Source organism: Mauremys reevesii, linkage group 8 (genome assembly GCF_016161935.1).
Source record: "Mauremys reevesii isolate NIE-2019 linkage group 8, ASM1616193v1, whole genome shotgun sequence".
Taxonomy (NCBI): Eukaryota; Metazoa; Chordata; order Testudines; family Geoemydidae; genus Mauremys; species Mauremys reevesii.
The window spans coordinates 38,257,931-38,277,144 of record NC_052630.1 but is presented as its reverse complement, the minus strand read 5'-3'; the positions used below and the strand labels follow the sequence as shown (position 1 = coordinate 38,277,144).

The following is a 19,214-nucleotide window of genomic DNA, read 5'->3' as shown; positions in this document are numbered from 1 at the left end:
CATGAGGGGACGACCCACAAGGGGACAACCAATGAGGGGATGACACACCAGAGGACATCCCACGAGGGGATGGCAAGAGGGGACAACCTACAAGGGGATGGCACAAGGGGATGACCCATGAGGGGATAGCATGAGGGGACGACCTGTGAGAGGATGGCATGAGGGGATGACCCATGAGGGGATGGCATGAGGAGACGACACAGGGGACGACCCACAAGGGGACGGCACAAGGGGATGACCCATGAGGGGATAGCATGAGGGGATGACACACGAGTGGACGACCTGTGAGGGGATGGCATGAGGGGACGACCCACGAGGGGACAACATACAAGGGGATGACTGCTTCCTACTTGTACATGTGGGTGTGTCCCACAGGAGCAGAGTGCTTGTTCTGGGATATGCCACACTCACATGGGGCCAGGGGCTCTTGCTTGAGCCCATGTGTGGTGCCTCAGCTCAGCTGGGCTGGGCTGACTGTGCGCAGAGACAGAGGCAAACCAAGACAAAAGAGATTGTTTTAAATTGTTAGAACTTTATACGAGAATCCCCAAAATTGTACCAGGAGCATAAACGATACAGACCATTACCAAAGACCTACTATTTATAATAATAAACTCTAGGTTACCAACTCATTAACCTTTGTGCGCTGGGACACGCTGCGCAGTTAGGACCAAATGTGGTGTTGTTAGCATGAACAAAGAAGATTACTCAACAATATTCACTTCAGAGAAGAATCTACTTTTCCTCCTCTTGGCTGTACATCCAGCTCCATTCTTGCTGTCCTGTTCTTTGCCTCTCTTCGGCTTGATGTGCTCCAGCATTCCTGTGGCTGTACCTCTTTGCACCGAGTTTATCCACAGGCGGGTTTCTGCCCCTAGTGGGCTCTCACTGGTCCATTAGGCACCTTTGAACTGAGTTCTGTCAATAGCTGCTCAGTCATTCTCTCTGTTCATGTTCTTTAGGTCCTTTGTGGGTGGGCTTCCCGTTTATCGTTTTCAGGATTGGTTCTCATCTAACACGGCTTTTTGATCAATTCCCTTCCACCAATTCTATTGACTTTCTGGTTTTCCCTTGATACTCCACTTCCCTTCTCTACTAGCGTCTGCTCACATACCCAGGTCTGTATCTTCCTGCTTCTCCTGATCTGAAACCTTCCCTATTTGCCTTCTTTCCTCCTCCTCACTTCCCAGTTCCCTACTTTTATTCTCCTGGGCTTCTTTTATTTATCACCTTCCCTCCTACCCAGCTCCGGTTCACCCGCTAACTCAGCATCTCAACTCTTCCCCTTCTCCACCAGCTTTTTCCAGCTGCGGAGCTCAGGCCCCCTCCACAGCCTGAGCTGCCCCCTCACTGGCCATCTCTCTCCCCAGAACAGCCTTCGGGGATGCTGCATCGTAGGTGCTAATGCCAGGTGCAGGTTACACACAGGTGCAGGGGGAATGCCAGGCTGTGCTCAGGAGTTCATGGGAACATGCAATTGAACTTGAGCACACAGAGACCCTGCTGCCAAGGTTCTCCTGGGGACACACACATGGGCACAGCACAGAAGAGGACACGCAAGGGATGCACAGGGGCATGGCCAGAGAAGTGGGGCTTGCACAGGCTGGCTCTGCCTGCCCTTGGGTTTGCACTGCCCTCCCAGCAGCCACCTCAAAAGGCCTGTAAGTGTCAGGTTTGTTTAATGGTGCTGTGAAGGCAACAGCCCCGGGTTTATCACCTGCCATTAATCTCCCCTGGCTCAATCACAGCTGCGTGGCACCTTCCCAGCAGCTCCCTGGGTCACTTGCATAGTGCAGCCTCTCCAGGGATGCCCAGGTCAGTGTAACAGTGCACTGTGCGTACTACAGGGCACAGTGCCCAGATGATCTGGCACAGGGAGCACTGAGTCCTCCCCACCAGGCTGAGCCGAAACTTCCCCTGCACAGGAATGAACCAGAATGCTTCATTGTGTCTGCTGTGGGGAGGGGCCAGTCCAGACCCCTTATTGCTAAGGAGGCAAGGGGGGCAAGCAGGAGGCCCCATCCCTGCTTGGGCTCCAAGCACTCCATTTCACCAGGAGGGTGGTGAAGCACTGGAATGGGTTACTTTAGGAAGGTGGTGGAATTTCCATCCTTAGAGGTTTTTAAGGCCCAGCTTGACAAAACCCTGGCTGGGATGATTTAGTTGGTGTTGGTCCTGCTTTGAGCAGGGGGTTAGACTAGATGACCTCCTGAGGTCTCTTCCAACCCTAATCTTCTATGATTCTATGCAGCTAACCAAGATGCTGACAGCTCTGGATCCAACCTTCAAAGCCAGCACTCTGCCTGCTGTGTCTGGGCTCTGGGAAGCAGGCCTGAAAATCCCCCACTCTTTCTATGTCCCCCAATCCTAGGCCACCCAGGGGTGCACCTGGCATCGGTGGCCATGCTCCCCACTCTCTATCCCCCCAACCCAGTGCAGCTTGTGATGCTGCTGGCATGGACAAGGCAATGAGTTTTCCAGCAGCCTGGCACTGGGCACTAGCCAAGCCAGCTCCCTCACCCACCTTCCCCCTTCCACCACCTCTGCAGTGATGGGGAGGCTCCGTGGTGAGGGGCCAAAGTGGGCAGCAGCTGGAGCCTCAGTTCCTTTTTATCCCCACACAGAGCCCAGGGGGCTGAGTCCATCTGGGGCTGCCTGCTGCGCTGCTAGTCGGGCTCAGCTGGATCTGGGCTCCAGCCTGCGGTGTCCATACTGCTGGCTGTGTCTGGGGACCGAGCACAGCAGATACCACACTGGAACCCTTGGCATTCCATCGTCCAGCCCCAGCATCTCCCCATGCAGAGCACTGGAGGAGTGAGCAGAGCAGCGGTGGGGAGCTGGCAGCACCCATGAAGCTGGGCTCTTTGCATCTCTTGTCTTTGCCTTGCCAAGGAAGCCTGTCTGCTGGCACTGGCGCTGAGTGACTTGGGCTGCGAGTGGTGAGCAAGTCCCAGCCCATCACACACACTGCGTCCTGCTGCCCTGGGCTCAGCAGCAGCTGGAGCCACCATCAAACCCGACCCAAGGGCCACCTTGGTGCCTCACCTGGGACAGCTGTCCAGAGCCTGCTCTGCAGATACTGGGGAGCTGCCCAGCAGCAGAACCTCCTGCCTGGCCATGGGACAGGAGCATGGGCTGCCATCCTGGGAAAGCCAATGAGGCCAGGTAAGGCTGGCCCCATGGCTCGTGCCACCCCCCACTGACCCAGCCGGGAAAGGGTGAGAGGGGCAGAGAACCAGAGGTAGGAGTGAGTGGATGGCTGGGCCCTGGGCCAGCCCCATGCCTGCTTGAACACTGCCCCCATGCAGCTCCCACTGGGACAGAATGGGACAAGATGCTGGGCTGGGAGAGCATCTGGTGCTGAGCGTGGGGAGGAGAGTGGCTTAAGGGCTGGCCAGACTGCCCCCAACCAGAATTCAAACACCCAGCCTGGGGGCAGCCTGGGGCTGGCAGCTAGCAGGGGCCAGACACATGGGCAGCAATGCCAGGCTGCCATGGAAAGGCACAGCCCCCCCTTGGGGTGTGCCAGCAGATGCATCTTGTGGAATGGTCCTTCATTTCCATGGCTCCTTCCTCCCCCAGCACGCTGCTCTCTAGACTAGAGGGCTCTGTTCTCTAGCTGCTGAAATGCCCCCCTCTAGGGTGGAGCCCAGCAGCAGTTTTGGAGAAACGGGGAGGCTGTGACCGCCAGGAGAACTGGCAGGTGGCCTAGGGGTGTTGTGAATGCCCAGGAGTGGCCAGACTCTCTTGCCCATGCTGTGGGAGGCTGGTGGAACTAATGCAGAGGACAAGGCACCTGACCCCATCATCGGCTTTTCTCTGAATGGCTCAGTCAAGTGCTGACTAGCCTGACCTACTTAGCTGGTGAGCTCTGAGAGATCACAGCTGGAGGCACTGGGGCAGCAGGCGTGAACACAAGCAAGCTAATTACCCCCCTCCACAGCACTGGTTAGCCCTCTGCTGGGCCCACAGTTGTTGGGGACACGCCAGTGCAAAAGAGCCAGGCACATGGGTGTGCGGTCAGAGGAGAGCCCCAACCCGAGAACAGGTCTGGGGAATAGGCCCTGGGAAGGGCAGGCTCTGAGCAGAGATGACTTAAGGGAGATGTGATGCTGGGCTGCAAAGATGTGCAGAGTTGCTGTGGCAAGACCAGGCTCCAGCACTCTCACTAGGCAGTGAGCAGAGAAAAACCCTAAGAGGCTGTAGCTGGGCCATGTAGGTTAAATGTCAAGTAAATGTCTCACTCACCCAACACCAGACCGAGTGTGCCAGGAAACAGCAGCTGGGTCCTGTGGGGACCGCTGGCTAGAACAGGCCCTGAGCTCCTGCAGGGAGAACAAACAGCACCTGGGACCCTTACAGTGCATGGGGGGTGGGGCTGGATACCCTCTGGAAGCCCCACCCTGAGGCTCTTCTATAGCCCAGCAGTTCTCAACCTGTGGCCCAGTCAGCACATAGCTATGATCCATGTGACATCCTCAGGGCCGAACAGGCAGTGTATATATTGTGTGGATGCGGCCCTGTATCACCCAGAGAGCTGCATGTGTGGCCCACAATGGTAAATAAGTTGAGAAACACGGCTCTAGCCCTTCCCATTGTTATTACAGTGAGTGCAGGGTCCAAATTGGCACCTGTGGGGTCAGGTCAGGCAGGCGCGCCTGCCCCCCCTCACCTGGGGCATTACGGGAACACGTTCCTGTGTAGGAGGCCAGGCCCAGCCATGTGGGGCCAGTGGCCTGTCCCAGTTCCCAGGTGTGGCCTGGCCTGGGTAACAGCTCTTCCCCCAGCTGCTGCAGTGCCTCCAGCTGTGGGTTTTTGGGAGGGGCTAGATGCCTGGTCTAAAATGGATCCTGGTGGCTCTGGTCAGCACTCCTGACTGGGCCACTAAAAGTCCAGTCAACAGCACAGCAGGGCTAAGGAGCCACCTAGGAGCCAGACAGGCCGGAGGCTTCCGGGAGCCGTGCGGAGCCAGGGCAGGCAAGGAGCCTGCTTTAGCCCCACTGCGCTGCCAACTGGGAGCCTCCTGAGGTAAGCACCGCCCAGCTGGAGCCTGCACTCTTGTCCCAGGTCGGAACCCTCTTTCGAATCCAAACTCCCTCCCAGACCCTGCCCCCCAATCCCCTGCCCCCGAAATGCAGCAGAAAGAGGTGGGAAATCACACAAAAAATAATTGCAAATGGACCCAAAGGATCTAGGAATCCACAGGGCCAGTTCCCTGGGGCAGGAGGGCCCACACGCATCACCAAGATGAGCCACCAATGGCATTTTGTCTTTTAGGGGGACCTGCCATTATTCCTCCTCCCCCTCCCCTTCTCAGCTCCCTGGCTGCCCCTCCCCTTCCCAGCCCCCTGCTCCCCCTTTCCTCCCCTTCCCTTCCCAACCCTCCAGCCCCTTGCTCCCCTCCCCTTCCCAGCCCTTCAGCCCCCTGCTCTCCCTTTCCTCTCCCTCCCTTCCCAACCCTACAGCCTCCTGCTCCCTTTCCTCCCCTTTTCCTTCCCTCCAACCCTCCAGCCCCCTGTTCCCCTCCCCTTCCCAGCCCCCTGCTCCCCCTCCCCAACCTGCTGTTCTCTCCCCAGCCCCCTGGCTCTCACTCTCCCAGCCCTGCCCCCTCCTGCAGGCTGCAGCCCCAGCCAGCCCCTCCAGGCCATGATCACTGCCAAACTGCTGACTGCCCGCTCACTGGCTCTGGACACTCCCCCCACATTGCTGCTGTCTGGATCCCCTTCGGCCCCCACCTGCGCACTGCCTGCTGCCCTGCCCTGGCCCAGAGAAGTGTGAATGCAGGGGAGGGGTGTGATGGAGTGGGAACTATCTGCACAGTGAATGGGAGGGCAGGGGATGACTTTAGGTGATGGACTGTACCTGAGCCTGTAACCTGAGCCAGGCAGGGGGGAGGGGAGGTCTACACCTTTCCCCGGGGGAAACTGGACAAAGGAAGAGAGCCTGTGGGAGAGGGTGGGGTCAGTTTTGGTTTTGGGCTGGGTGGGTGAATGCAGGGGATCCCAAGCTGGGAACTAAGCTCCCGGAACCCCCAGAAGGACCAGATTGAGGGGTCCTGGCTATGCCCACAAGCTCTGCTGTAGCCTGCGTTCCTGTTATCCAATAAACCTTCTGTTTTACTGGCTGTCTGAGAGTCACTGTGAGTCCCAGGAAGAGGGGTGCAGGGCCCTGACTCCCCCATACTCCGTGACAAGGGGGATAGCACTTCCACAGCAGACCCAGGGTGGGGAAGTCATGGAGGGGGCAGTGACAGGCAAACCACCTAGACCCTTTCTGTGCCCTGCTGGTGGGTGGGACATACCCTTTGGCAAACACTGCCCACAGGCATTGCAGGAGCCGAGTTAGCATCCAGCCGGGCTGTGTGGGTAGGCCTTCAGCAACCCAGAGCAAATGGAGTGTGGGACATGCCACATTCTGCTCCATCCTCTGCATGTGTATGCATGCAATGTGTGTGTGAGTCTGTGTGCATGCAGTGAGTGTGTGTGTGGCTGTGTTTGTGCACACATGGTGGGTGTGGCTGTGTATGAGGGTGAGTGAGTGTGCAGGGGGGTAGTCATGTCTATGGGTGTGTCTGAGCATGGGCTTCAGCTGCACCAGGGAAAATGTAAGTTAGGTATCAGGGTGAGTGCCAGAAGGAATGGCTGAGGGAGATGGCTGTGTGTCCTCCCATGGGGACAGCCAGGCTAGAACAGACTTGGGAGGGACCTGTCCTGCTGTCACTGCATGTGCGTGCGTGTGCGAGTGGCTGTGTGTGTGACTGTGTGTGCATGTGAATGCCTGTGCATGTGTGTGTGCATGTGTGACTGTGTGTGTAAGTTTCTGTGTATGTGTGTATGCCAGTGCATGTGAGTGAAGGAGAGGCGCTGCTATTCTCCACTGGGGGAGGAAGGAGAATGTCCTGGCTTGTTTCAGGCTCTGGGAAAACAAACCACGACAAAGCGCTGGCATGTGCTGTCAGGGAGGGTGAAGATTTATTTATTTTTATGATAATTTCTCAGCGTTTGTGGCTGTCAGTTTCCTGGTTAGCGTCTCCCCCTCCTGTGAGCCACTCCGCGCAGATGACACCACAATTGTTCTCTGAAGAGAACACGAGACTTTCTTCTTATTTATTTCCTTTCTCAGTGTTTGTCTGTGCTTCAAAGTCTCCTCATCTCCCTGTTTGGTGACAAAAACTCATGTCTGGAGATCAGGGTAAATCTGTTGCCTTTCAAAGCCCCGTGGGGAGGGAGGTGGCAGACAGGGATCTCCTGCATTATTTACCTCCCTCAGCCTCACCGCCTCTGAGGAGTCCCCAGCTGCCTCTTCACCCCCCACACATACTACCAGGCCTCAGGCCATTTGGGGCCAGAGGTCCCCTCCCTCCTTGCCCCCCTGTCCAGCAAAGGGAAAGGCTAGACAGCCGGGCCTCAGCCCAGTTCTGTGGAGACCTTTGCTAACACGAACAGAGTCCCAGCCAGGCTCCGTAGGGCTGGGGGTTAATGGGCCCCAAATCTGACACCTGGCTCTTGGGGAAGCTCGTCGGGGGGCAGGGCCCTGGCATGCACACGGCAGGGCTTGCATCCCAGCCCATGCACCAGCCCCTCCCTCTTGTCCAGGGAGGGGTCACATTGCCCAGCAGATGCCATCCCCACCATGAGCCGCTGTGAGCACAAGCCCCGGGGGCTCCAGAGGCAGCACTAAGCTGCCTCCTGCCCACAGGCCCAGCACAGGCCAAGGGCTGGGGTGACTGTGACTCCCCAGCCAGCCAGGCTGTGTTCTGGGATGGAGCTGGGAGCAGCCCAGGAGGCTCCAACCAGCCCCACTCCCTCGCTCCGTGGCTGGTGCCTCGTCCTACTGGAGCTGCCACTGCCACGAGTGGCCCAGGAGAGGCTGTAGTCCCTGCCACAGGGGCTCAATAGGACCCGGGTGGCATGTGATTGATACTAGCTCCTTGGCATGTGGTAGGCGCAGGCAGCAGGAGGCAAAGGCACTGTGAGTGCCCTTGAGCTGCCTCCTCCGGATTGTCTGGGGCCCTTGGTCCTTCCCCCGCCCTAGCGCTGGCTGTGGCACTGAGCTGCAGCAGTCAGAAGGGCTCTGCCCTCTGCTCTGTGCCGCGTGGCAAGCTGCCCAGTAATGGAGTCCAGCTGACAAGCACCTGCTTCTCTCGCTGTCTCCCAGGGCGGGCGTTTTTGATCTCCTGGCCCCCTGAGAGCTGGCTTCTTGCTTTGGTTTGTTTGCTCCAAAGCAAATGGGTTTCTTCCCGCTGGAGTCAGGAGGTGAAGCCGCGAATGGGGGCCAGGCCGGCCCCGGAGCCACCAACCCAGCCCAGCTTATCCCCTCACAGCCTGCCTGGGGCATGCGCCTGACTCCAGCTTGGCTGAGTTAGGCTCCAAGGAGAGCTCCCCTCCAGTCCCCCCATCCCGCACTGCCTGGTGCTGAGCCCCAAGCACAGAGCAACCCCAGGCTGTGTGCACAAAGCACGGCTGGCTAGCTCTGTCAGAGTGTGTCCGTGTGCCACTCTGGAGAGGTGGGGGTGTCACTCTGGGTGTGTGTCTCTGTCAGAGTGTGTCTGTGTGCCACTCCATGTGTGTGTGTTTGTGTGCCATTGTGTGTGTGCTACTCCAGGGCTGTGTCTGTGTGCCACTTGTGTGTGTAAGACTCTGGGTGTGTGTCTCTCAGGGTGCATCTGTGTGCCACTCTGGGTGTGTCTCTCTCAGGGTGTGTGTCTCTGTCAGGGTGTGTCTGTGTGTATCATTCTAGGTATGTCTATATCTCTGTCGGGGTGTGTCTGTGTCCCCCTGTCAGTTCAGTTCAATTCAAAGAGACTTTATTGGCCTGCCCAGCTAGATACTTGCTTCCCCAGACAGTGTCAAGTGACGGAGACATAGCGCTGTGTCTGAGGGGTGCTGTGTGCTGTGCTCTGTGTGCTGCATGCTTTGTGCAGTACGCGTGCTGTGTGCTCTGTGTGCTCTCTGTGCGCTGTGCGCACTCTGTGTGCTGTATATGCATTGTGTGCCGTTGTGCTGTACGTGCGCTGTGTGTGCTCTGTGTGCGCTCTGTGTGTGCTGTGCGCACGCTGTGTGCTGTGTGCCGTTGTGCTGTACGCGTGCTGTGTGTGCTCTGTGCTGTATATGCACTGTGTGCTCTGTGTGCGCCGTGCGCACTCTGTGTGCTGTGCATGCTGTGTGCTGTACACGCACTGTGTGTTGTGTGTGCTGTGTGCACACTGCGAGCTCTGTGCTGTATGCGCATTCTGTGCGCAGTGTGTGCTGTACGCACGCTGTGTGCTGTATGTGTGCTGTGTGCCATTGTGCTATTCGCACGCTGTGTGTGCTGTGTGCGCCATGTGGCGCTGGCTGGGTACTGGAGTCTCCCTGTTGCGTGTGCACAGGGGATGGTGTGATTGAAGCGCTTGCTACCGGGAGCGCCACACGGCCCTTCTATCTAATTGATCAGTTAATTATCTCCAGCAGTCAGACACATATTGGTTTTAGATGAACTGATAGGTTAACAAGCAGATTAGAAGCAAGTCTCTTCAAGAGCGCGGGCGAAAGACACATGAGGGAACAAGAGGGAAACGAGCTACGTAGAGCGGGGAGCCAGGAGCAATAGAGCAGGTTCCAGGGGTGGGGTGACTGCAGCAAGCGGGTGTTCCAGGGGCAGGACTCACAATGGCAATAGTGGAGCATGTTGGGCGCGGCACTGGCTGTGCACTTGGTTGGGGTGTGCTGGTTCTGGTGCTGACAGACAGCTGGTGCTGTGGGAGCTGCTGGTTGCTGGTGTCTCCAGTGTGAGCCAGGCAGGGAGGTGCTGCTGCTCAGCTCGGGCCCAGGCAGACTCACTGCTCCATTCTGGAAGGTCCCATGGAAAGCCCAGCGCTGCCCACAACAGGTGCCATTGGACTGCAACTCTGAGTGCGTGGGTGATCCCCGGCTGCCCTCTCTGAGCCATCCCTAAGGCTGCCCCTGCAGTGTGCTCATGGACACGCACAATGAAATCCCCAGCCGTGAGTCTCCTCTTGGCTCTGCTGCCTGTCTGCACATGGCTGCCCCAGGCCTGGGCACACTCCTGCTGGCATGGTGGGCCAGGCAGTGTGTTCTGAGGGCTGTGAGCTGTGCCCAGCCATGGTGGGGATTACCAGAATAATCATTAATAATGGTTATGATCTGGGGCAGGAGAATCAGGAATCGACCACACTGGGGGTGTTGCCAAATCTTGTGATATTATCAGGCGTCCTGTGATAAGGGGTGGTGTTAAAGCCCCAGCTGCTGGAGTCATGTGAATCTGGGAAAACCTTGGGTTGCATTAAAAAGAAAGGTGTCTAGCCCACACAGTTGTGAGAGAAGCTGGAGACCAACCTGTGTGTGACCTTGGCCTCCAAATCCCAGTGGCACAGAGGAGAGTCGGGTGTGCTGTTTTTAAGCCAAACTTGCTTTCAGGGGCCTGATTTGTGATTTTTGTAATATTTGGGGTTGGTGACACTGCACTGGCTTCACCCTCAGGCAGGGGAGTAGCGAGTGTGCAAGCAGGGGCAGGGGCAGGCCCAGGCAGGGCTGTGGAGTCTGGGTGGGAGAGCCCTGCAGGTCACTCAGAGTGCTGGAAGAGGGCATGGGCACACATGGCTAACTGCCTGGCCAGCAGACATCTCCCAGGCAACAGGGTCAGGTAAGTCTGGGCACATTTTGTGGGGGCTGGGAGCAGGTCCCCTCTCTGCAGGGTACAAAGCGCCCGGGTGCTGGTGCCAGGGGTTGGCAGAATGTGAACCAGCTCCCGCAGAGGAGGCTGGGAGGGGGTGTAGACAGGCTGGCTCAGTGGAGACCTCCTGTCCCCTCCACTCCAAAGCTGCTTGCTGTGCAGAGCCAGGCGAGGTGGGGAGCTGGCCACACTCACATTTGCTGCAGGTGAGATAAACCCCAATAGCAGAGGGCAAGTTCTCTTCCCCAGGTATAGAAACACCAAGGGAGGGAGGGTGCCACAGCCTCCCTCACCGCTAAAGTCCCACATGACCCTGACATGGTGCCAGGACAGGCACTGCCTGGCTCAATGGGAGCCTGTACTATGATGGACAGGAGCCTGACCAGCCCTCCCCAGGCAGCATGGCCCATTAGTTCATCTGGTTTCCTGCGTGAACACCTCTTCCAAGAGCCTTCTCTATCAATGCAAGGCCCAGGAAAGGGATGGGGAGGGGAGGGCATTGTCAGGCTGCCACACGGCAATGGCATGATGTTGATGTCCACTTGTTTCCCTGCAGAGCCTTCTATAATAAGAACAGCTCATATGCGCCATGCGATACCACCAGCAAATGCTGCCAAGTCCTGCTGGAGTTCGCTGAGCACACGGCTCTGGCTCCTGGCTTCTCTCCGGAGGAGCTGAGAGAGGCTGCTGCATGGGGAACAGCTGGGGTGACTGAGAGGGAGCAGGAGCCTTTGTGGATCCATGAGGTAAGCCAGGCCAGGCGAGGCAGTGCTCAGCAGAAACAAATCCTCATTTCTGAGCCATCTGCGGCGCTGCTTGGGACTGGACCATTTCTCTCCAGTGGGTTTCCAGGGCTCCCTTTCCCTGGGTCAGCAGCTCACAGCGAGTGCTCCAGTGTCAGCATGCCCTGCTGTGCAGAGCACTCTCCTGCCCATGGCCAGGGCCCAGTCCTCAGAGGAAGTTAGGCACCTAACTCCCATAGAAACCAATGGGAATTAGGCACATAACTGCCCTTAAGGATCTGGACCATTGTGCCTGGCTGGCCAGGAGTGCTGCTATGCGTTTCGGCCCTGCAGACTGTCTGGGCAGGGTGTGCAATGTCCATCCTTCCCAGTCCAGTCTAGTCCTCAGGGATGGCTGCAGGCTGGCATGCTCAGCCCTCGCAGTGCAGGCTCCACAGGCCAGAGGAGCAGCCCTTGCTTGGAGTGCTCAGATCTGTGGGCCATTCCCCGTCACCCAGAGCCATACAAAGCCAGGGGAGCAACAAAGTGGGCAAGATACCACAGAGCAGAGCATATGGCATCACTTCAGAGCACCATGCACCTGGCACTGCTGGGAACTCGCTGGTCCTTCCTGCCGCCTGTTCTAGGGAGCCGCTCCCCACATGGCCTGGCTGGATGACTCACGAATCCGTCCACAGCTCCCTCGCCAGCCAGAGAAAAGTTGCTGCTGAGTGACAGGCCATCAGGCTGACTGATGGGCTGCCGAGGGCCATCGGGGAATCCACTTAGAATTGATTTTAATCAGCTGGAAAAGGCAGCGCCAGCAGAAAGCTGGGCCGCTGGCCCTGCTCCTCTGTGCTGCCTTTGGAAGATGTCAGGGAACGCGCTGGGTGCTTGCTGACTGTTCCCTCCAGAAAAGCTTTAATGAGCCCACTGTCCAGCTGCCCTGACGATAATGAACGTGGATGGGAGCCACGGCCCCCCGCTCACTGAGCACACTAATGGGAGCAGAGCGCCTGCCAGCCCCATGCCACACACAGCCCTGCTGCCCCCCACCCACTGCCTCTACAGTCTGCTACTGAGCTTCACCCACTCCCCTGCCCTCCTCACTCACTGTCTGCCCCCTGCCCCCCAACCTTATCCTTTGCACGGCCAGGCTTTTTGGAGAATGGGGCCAGCCCCACCACACTGGAATCTGCAGGACTGGTCTGGGCTAGGTACTGCGACAGCCTCTATGGGCTTCCCCATGGAGGATCTCTCACACACATGCACACTCAGCACACACAGTGAATGCACACACAATACAAAAACTCACAATCACATACCACTAATGCTTGTGCATACACGTATTTGCACACTCCCCCTTCACACACAGGCAGCCATGCACACACCTTCACACACGCCTGAGTAAACAAACACAGCCAGCCCCTCCCCACCACCAGGCCTGGCGATGCCATCGCTTTCCGGCTGTTTGGAGGCAGACCTTACATCTCCCCACAGGCACTTGCCCTGTTTGGGATTTATGGCCATATCCTTCAAAGCCCTCAGTGCCCAGCATGCCCCAATGTGCAGAGTCATATTGTCCCGCGGGTTCCACAAGCAGCGGCAAGGAAGTCCCAGCAAGGCCAGCAGGTCAACATGGAGCATTAGGTGAAGGGAGAGCCCCTCTTCCCCTCTCTGTTGACCCCCGGGGTCCAGACCTGTGGCTGAGGCGGGGGTGCACCAGGACCAGGAGGGCTGGATTGGGGCAATGGAGTCCTCCCCTCCCCCACAGTGCAGGGAGGATCCCCCAGGGGCAGCTGGTCAAGGAGGGGGGTGGGGGTTCCCTTCTGCCCTTCACACCTTCTGGCAGCTCCATGGGGCTTTTCCCTGAGATATCCCCTGCCCCTCCCTTGGGCTGCAACCTATGTGTGAGCGATGCCCAGGCCAGTGCCCGCCCAAGGTAGGCAGCCCCAGTCATGCTGGGGCATCGATCCTTGCCCTGTCTGGAAGACCAGTTCTGCATGCTGGGACAGACATGGCAATCCCTGGGCTGGCCTGGGGAGCTCTCACTGGATGTCATGTATGGAATGCCATGGGAACGGGGTCACAGCCTGCCGGGGACCGAGAGCAGTGGGGGTGGGGAGGCAATTAGCAACATTCACTCAGGTGTAACACTTCCTGAGTCATCACTGCTGGCTGGCAGCACTCTTGGACAAGCAGCCTGAGTTTAAACCGTCTTAAGGCCTGAGTTCTGGCCCAGCAAACACCCAGGATCATCTGCCCAAGGGGACCCAATCCTTCCTGGGGAAGGCCATGCCCTCTTTATAGGGGTGCTGGTTCTGAACCAGAGCTGTTATGACCTTGTGCCCACAAGGTAACTGCCAGCTGGGGTTTGAAGGCTGTTCGCCGGCCAGAGCCCTTACTGGGGTTGCAGTGATCTTGGGTGAGCTAGCACAGGTCTGTCTGCCTGCGCTGGAAATCACACCTGCAGCGTATCCTGAGTGAGAGCCCACCCGCCCCCCACCAACCCTTCAGCCTCAGCCATCTCCTCCTGGTGCAGTGACCAAAGCTGGGCCTGCTCCCCAGTGCTTGAAGCAGGCCGGGCTGTCGGAGCAGTATTACATGCTGTGTGGATACCCAAGGTGCCAGGGTGCCCCAGTAACCAGAGCAGGAGCTGGAAGCAGGTTCCCCAGGGTCTCTCCTTCCCAGCACTGCTCAAATCCAGCCCAAGCCTTTGCCCCAGAACTGCCCCTGGTTGCAGTGTTTTTGCCCTCGGCTTTTTTGGCTTTCACAGGGAACGGGGCCAGACTCCCAGTCAGGATACCCAGTCACTGAGCCTGCACCGTGGGGATGCCCCAGCTGTCATTCCCGCACCCGGCATGCTAGCTGACTGTCTGCTGGCTTCACGCAGCCCGGCACCCACGGAGATACAGCCCCGGGGCAGGGCCAGTCGGACAGCTGTCACACTTGCCCCGTAGAACCCTCTGTGACAAAGTGGGGGGGTTTTCTTGGTTTTTTTCAGTGGTTTGCATGGGACACAGTTTCCCTGGGTGTTACTGGTTTAACGAGGTGATGGGAGAGGGAGTTTGTTGTTACAGAGGACTGGCGACCCCCAGCCAATGTTGGAGAATGGCTACCCCAGCGACTGGTCACCTGGTGACCAGGAGGCCCAGCTCGGGAGTCACAGCCAGTTCTGGCCAGTGGGAGGACAATGGGCTGCGAAGAGAGGACCCCGGTGACCTGACCAGCCGGTTCCAGCCAGAGGGGTACAAAGGATGGCTGAGAGGAAAGGTGGCCCAGGCAACCCTGTTTACCCGGATAGAAGACAATGGACAGAGGTGGGGCTTGGGGGAGGTGATATCGGATGCCCAGCTGGAAAGCACAGGGTCTCTGGACTGGAGAGAGAGAGCAGGAGAGACTTAGATGTATGGTGCTGAGGGAGGCCACGCGTGAGAGCCCTGAGAGTTTCCTATGCTAGGTTCAGACGCTCAATAAACCCTCCTGTTTTACGCTGGCTGAGTGTCACTCTGGTCTAGAGAACAGGGCTGCATTATTCCCTCTGGGAGTGGAGGCCCTGGGGCTCCAGAGCGAGTGGACTCCCTGAGGGGGCCCACGGTGAGAGACAGGTGTGCTAAGGCTCAGAGAGGTGCGGTTCCAGGAGGTGGAGGGGCTTAACCCCCAAGAGACAGTGGACCCCTCAGAAGGGCTGTCACACTGAAGGGGGTTCCCCCCAGGGACCTGTGAGTCCATGACACCCTGGAAGATGCCCTCTGCTCCTCACCACTTCCTGCACTTCCTGGAGCTACCCCATCTCCATCTCTGTGGTGGGGACTCCTTGGCCACCCTCCGGCTCCTCCTTGCCTTCTGATACAAACAGCCACAGCTGACCTGGACTTGGCCATTCCCTTGGTGGCAGTGCCCAGTACAGGCCAACATGCAGCCTGCTTGCTGTGTCTGAAGCATCTCTGCCAGCTCGTTCCTGCCAGCTTCCCCGCACCCCTTCCCTGGCAGAGTTTCTCTCCTAGACTCAGGCAGAGCAGGCCACCTCTCGCCCACACAGACTCACGGCCTTCTCCTGTGTCACTGACGCCCCAGGGCTGATCCCAGGGTTAGTATTTCCTGGGGTCTGCAGCTCCTCATTTGCCTCGCAGTCATTACCCTGCCCTTTAAAGCTGCCCCCCGCCCCCCGTCTCTCAGGACCCCAAAGTGTGCTGGTCACAGCTACTCAGGGCAGTCCTGGCTCTGCTCCAGCCCAGCTGGCAAAAGCCACCTGCTCCCTGAAGGCACCGGAGCCAGGCATGTCCCCAGCCAGCCCTGAGGGGTTCCATGACACTTCCTGGGGGAGCCGGAGGCCTGGCAGGCCCTGCGGGAAGCATGGGGTGCTGGTGACAGGGTGAATGGCAGCGGATCGCTGTGCCTGCTGGCTAAGGCTGCTCTGCCCCCAGGGCATGCTGAGCTTGCTGTGGGTGTGCAGTGCTGCTGCGGCCGGCTCCTTAGTCTGAAAAACCAGCCCTCTGAATGGTACCAGCGGAGTTGGGAGGGGCTTCTCTGGGAAACCCCCAGACATTCCCGAGCCATCACACTGTGCAGTGAATCTAGCTCCATAAAAGCAGCTTGTCTGTTGGTAACAAGGCTCCAGATGCCCCTCAACATACCAGGCCCAGACGCCGCTGCCCTAGCTGGGAGGGTGCTCAGGGGAGATGGGGATGTGGCGAGGTAGGGAAGCAGGACTTGGCAATGTGCACCCAAGTGCAGAGGCAGGTGGTGTGTAGCAGCCCTTGACCAGGGAGGGGCCTGTTCCCAGCTGGGTTGTTGCAGGAACAGCCGAGGATGATCTTGGAACAGCTTCTGCTGCACAGCTTCCTCACAGGCTGCTCCCGCTGCTCATGGTCATCTGCCCAGAGCTGTGATGATGACTTGCTTAGCCCACATGGGATGTGCTCCATGCCTGGACTGGGGGGCATGACTGAGGGTCTGGCTTCGAGTGTGAGGCCTTGCTAGTGAGTTCAGCAGCTTTCCATAGAGACTTTCCAGGAGGCACCAGAATCCCCTTTCCATGAATATCCAGCCAGAAACATTCTCACTGGGAGATTCAGGGAGGTGGGAGTGGAGGCAGGAAATTTACTTGCTGGGATATTCAGGGAGCAGGGGCAGAAAATTTGCTCACTAGGCGATTCAGGGGGTAGGAGCGGGAGCAGGGAACTACTTTGCTGGGAGATTGGGGGGCGGGAGCAGGGGCAGGGAACTTTATCACTGGGAGATTCGGGGTGTGAGGGCAGGGAACTCGCTGGCTGTGAGATTTGAGGGGGCGGGAGCGGGGGTAGGGAACTCCCTCACTGGGAGGTTCGGGGAAACGGGAGCAGGGCCATTGATCTTGCTTACTGAGAGATTGCGGGGGTAGGAGTGGGGACAGGGAACTCATTCACTGGGAGATTGGTGGGGCAGGAGCGGGGGAAGGGAACTTGCTCACTGGAGAGTCAGGGGCAGAAGTGGGGGCAAAGACCTCGCTCACTGGGAGATTCAGGGGGTGGGAGTGGGGACAGGGAACTTGATCACTGGGAGATTCAGGGTCCAAGAGCAGGGAACTCGCTCGCTGTGAGATTTGGGGGAACGGGAGTGGGGCCATTGATCTCGCTCACTGAGAGATTGCGGGAGCGGGGGCAGGAAATTCACTCGCTAGACGATTAGGGGAGCCAAGTGGGGGCAGGGAACTCATTCGCTGGGAGACGGGGGGTTCGGGTGAGCAGGGACAGGGAATTCGCTTGTTGAGAGATTGTGGGGTGGGAGCGGGGCAGAGAATTAGCTCACTGGGATATTGGGGGAGCGGAAGCAGGGGCAGAAAATTGGCTCACTGGGAGATTGGGGGGTGGGAGTAAGGGCAGGGAACTTGCTTGCTGGGAGATGGGGGGGCAGGAACAGGGGGCAGGGAACTTGATCATTGGGCGATTCGGGGGTAGGGAGACAGGGAACTCACTCGCCAGGATATTCAGGGGGGCTGGAGTGGGGGCAGGGAACTCGCTTGCTGGAAGATTCAGGGGTGTGGGAGCGGTGGCAGGGAAATCGCTAACTGGGAGATTCAAGTGGGAGGGAGCCGGGGCAAGGAACTCACTCTCTGGGAGATGCAGGGCGGGAGAGGGGGCAGGGAATGCTCTCGCTGGGAGATTGGAGGGTGGAGCAGAGGCACAGAACTCAATCCCTGGCAGATTCGGTGGGTGGGAGTGGGGACACGGAACTCGCTCACTGGGAGATTGGAGCCGGGGAGGGAACTCACTCGCTGGGAGATTCAGGGGTGGGAGCGGGGCACAGGACTCGCTCACTGGGAGATTGGGGGGTAGTAGTGGGCCAGGGAACTTGATCGCTGGGAGATTTGGGGTGCAAGGGCAGGAAATTTGCTCAATGGGAGTGTAAGCTGTTGGTCGGGGCTCAACTCTCCGGCTGGCGGGAGGGGAGCCACACCGACTCGCTTCTTGTCCCCTCTAACTGGTGAGACGGCAAGACTTCAGACGGCAAGACAACGCCTCCCGTTCTCAGGCCCTCTGGATCAGGGGGCGGGGCTGAATAACAATAGTTCGAGGCAAGCCCAGGCCCTCTGGAGCAGGGGGCTGGGTGACAGCAGTCAGCCTCAACAGGTCCAGGCCCTCTGGAACAGGGGGGCTGGATAACCACAGTTCAATAGGAGCCCAGGCCCTCTGGAGCAGGGGGCTGGGTGACAGCAATCAGTCTCAATAAGCCCAGGCCCTCTGGGGCAGGGGCTTGGGTAACAGCAATCAGTCTCAATAGGCCCCGGCCCTCTGAAGCAGGGGCTGGGGTAACAGTAATCAGTCTCAATAAACCCCAGGCCCTCTGGAGCAGGGGCTTGGGTAACAGCAATCAGTCTATAAGCCCAGGCCCTCTGGGGCAGGGGCTTGGGTAACAGCAATCAGTCTCAATAAACCCCAGGCCCTCTGGAGCAGGGGCTTGGGTAACAGCAATCAGTCTATAAGCCCAGGCCCTCTGGGGCAGGGGCTTGGGTAACAGCAATCAGTCTCAATAAACCCCAGGCCCTCTGGAGCAGGGGCTGGGCAACAGCGATCAGTCTCAATTAGAAGGTTCACAGGTTCAGACCCTCAGGCAGGGGCTGAGCAGCAGTTCGAGTCTATAAACCCCGGCCCTAGTCCAGGGCGGGGCAGCAACAAGAGGCAAGGCTCGGACCCTTAGGCAGGGCTGAGCAGCAGTTCAGCTTATCGGCCCAGGCCCTCTGGAGCAGGGGCTTGGGCAGGCAGCAGTACCAATAGGCCCAGGCCCTCTGGAGCAGGGGCTGGGCAGGCAGCAGTACAAATAGGCCCAGGCCCTCTGGAGCAGGGGGCTGGGCAGGCAGCAGTTTACAGGGCTCAGGTCCTGGTGGCAGGAGCTGAGCAATAACAATCACTCAAATTAGTGCAGGCGTCTGTCTGCGCTGGGGTGAGGGGGAGACTGCCACCCGCGAGTGGGGTGGCAGGGGGGACACAGGCCCACCCACTCCACTGTGTCCCAGCCCGGGGCCCTATTAGCGGCTAGCACGGCCGCTGGTCAGTGGGGTCCTGACCGAAACACACCGACATGGGCACCTCGGTGCCTATAGCCTGACCGGGGTCGGCTATCCGCGGGCTACAATCCATCTCCCCCTCCGTGGGTACCTGCTCCTCGGTCGCCGGGAGGTCGGGCCAGTCCATCTGCATGGGCTCCTCGGGACCAGGGCTTGGGGGCAGGTCCGGCAACTCCTGTTGGAGGTCCGGCCCGGCTGCCTCCGATGGCTCCTCCGGGTAACAGCAGGGCGGAAGCGGCGGCGGCGGCTCCTCCTCGTACCGGGCGGGAGGA

The 19,214-nt window shown here is 58.7% G+C and overlaps 1 long non-coding RNA gene across 1 annotated transcript; it reads left to right on the top strand.

The window, feature by feature from the left end:
- The first annotated feature begins 4,886 nt into the window (after nucleotides 1-4,886).
- Nucleotides 4,887-14,872, top strand: LOC120370660. Its single transcript, XR_005583866.1, has 3 exons — nucleotides 4,887-5,028; nucleotides 11,231-11,420; nucleotides 14,477-14,872. It is a non-coding gene; the product is annotated as an uncharacterized LOC120370660 (long non-coding RNA).
- The last annotated feature ends 4,342 nt before the right edge of the window (nucleotides 14,873-19,214 follow it).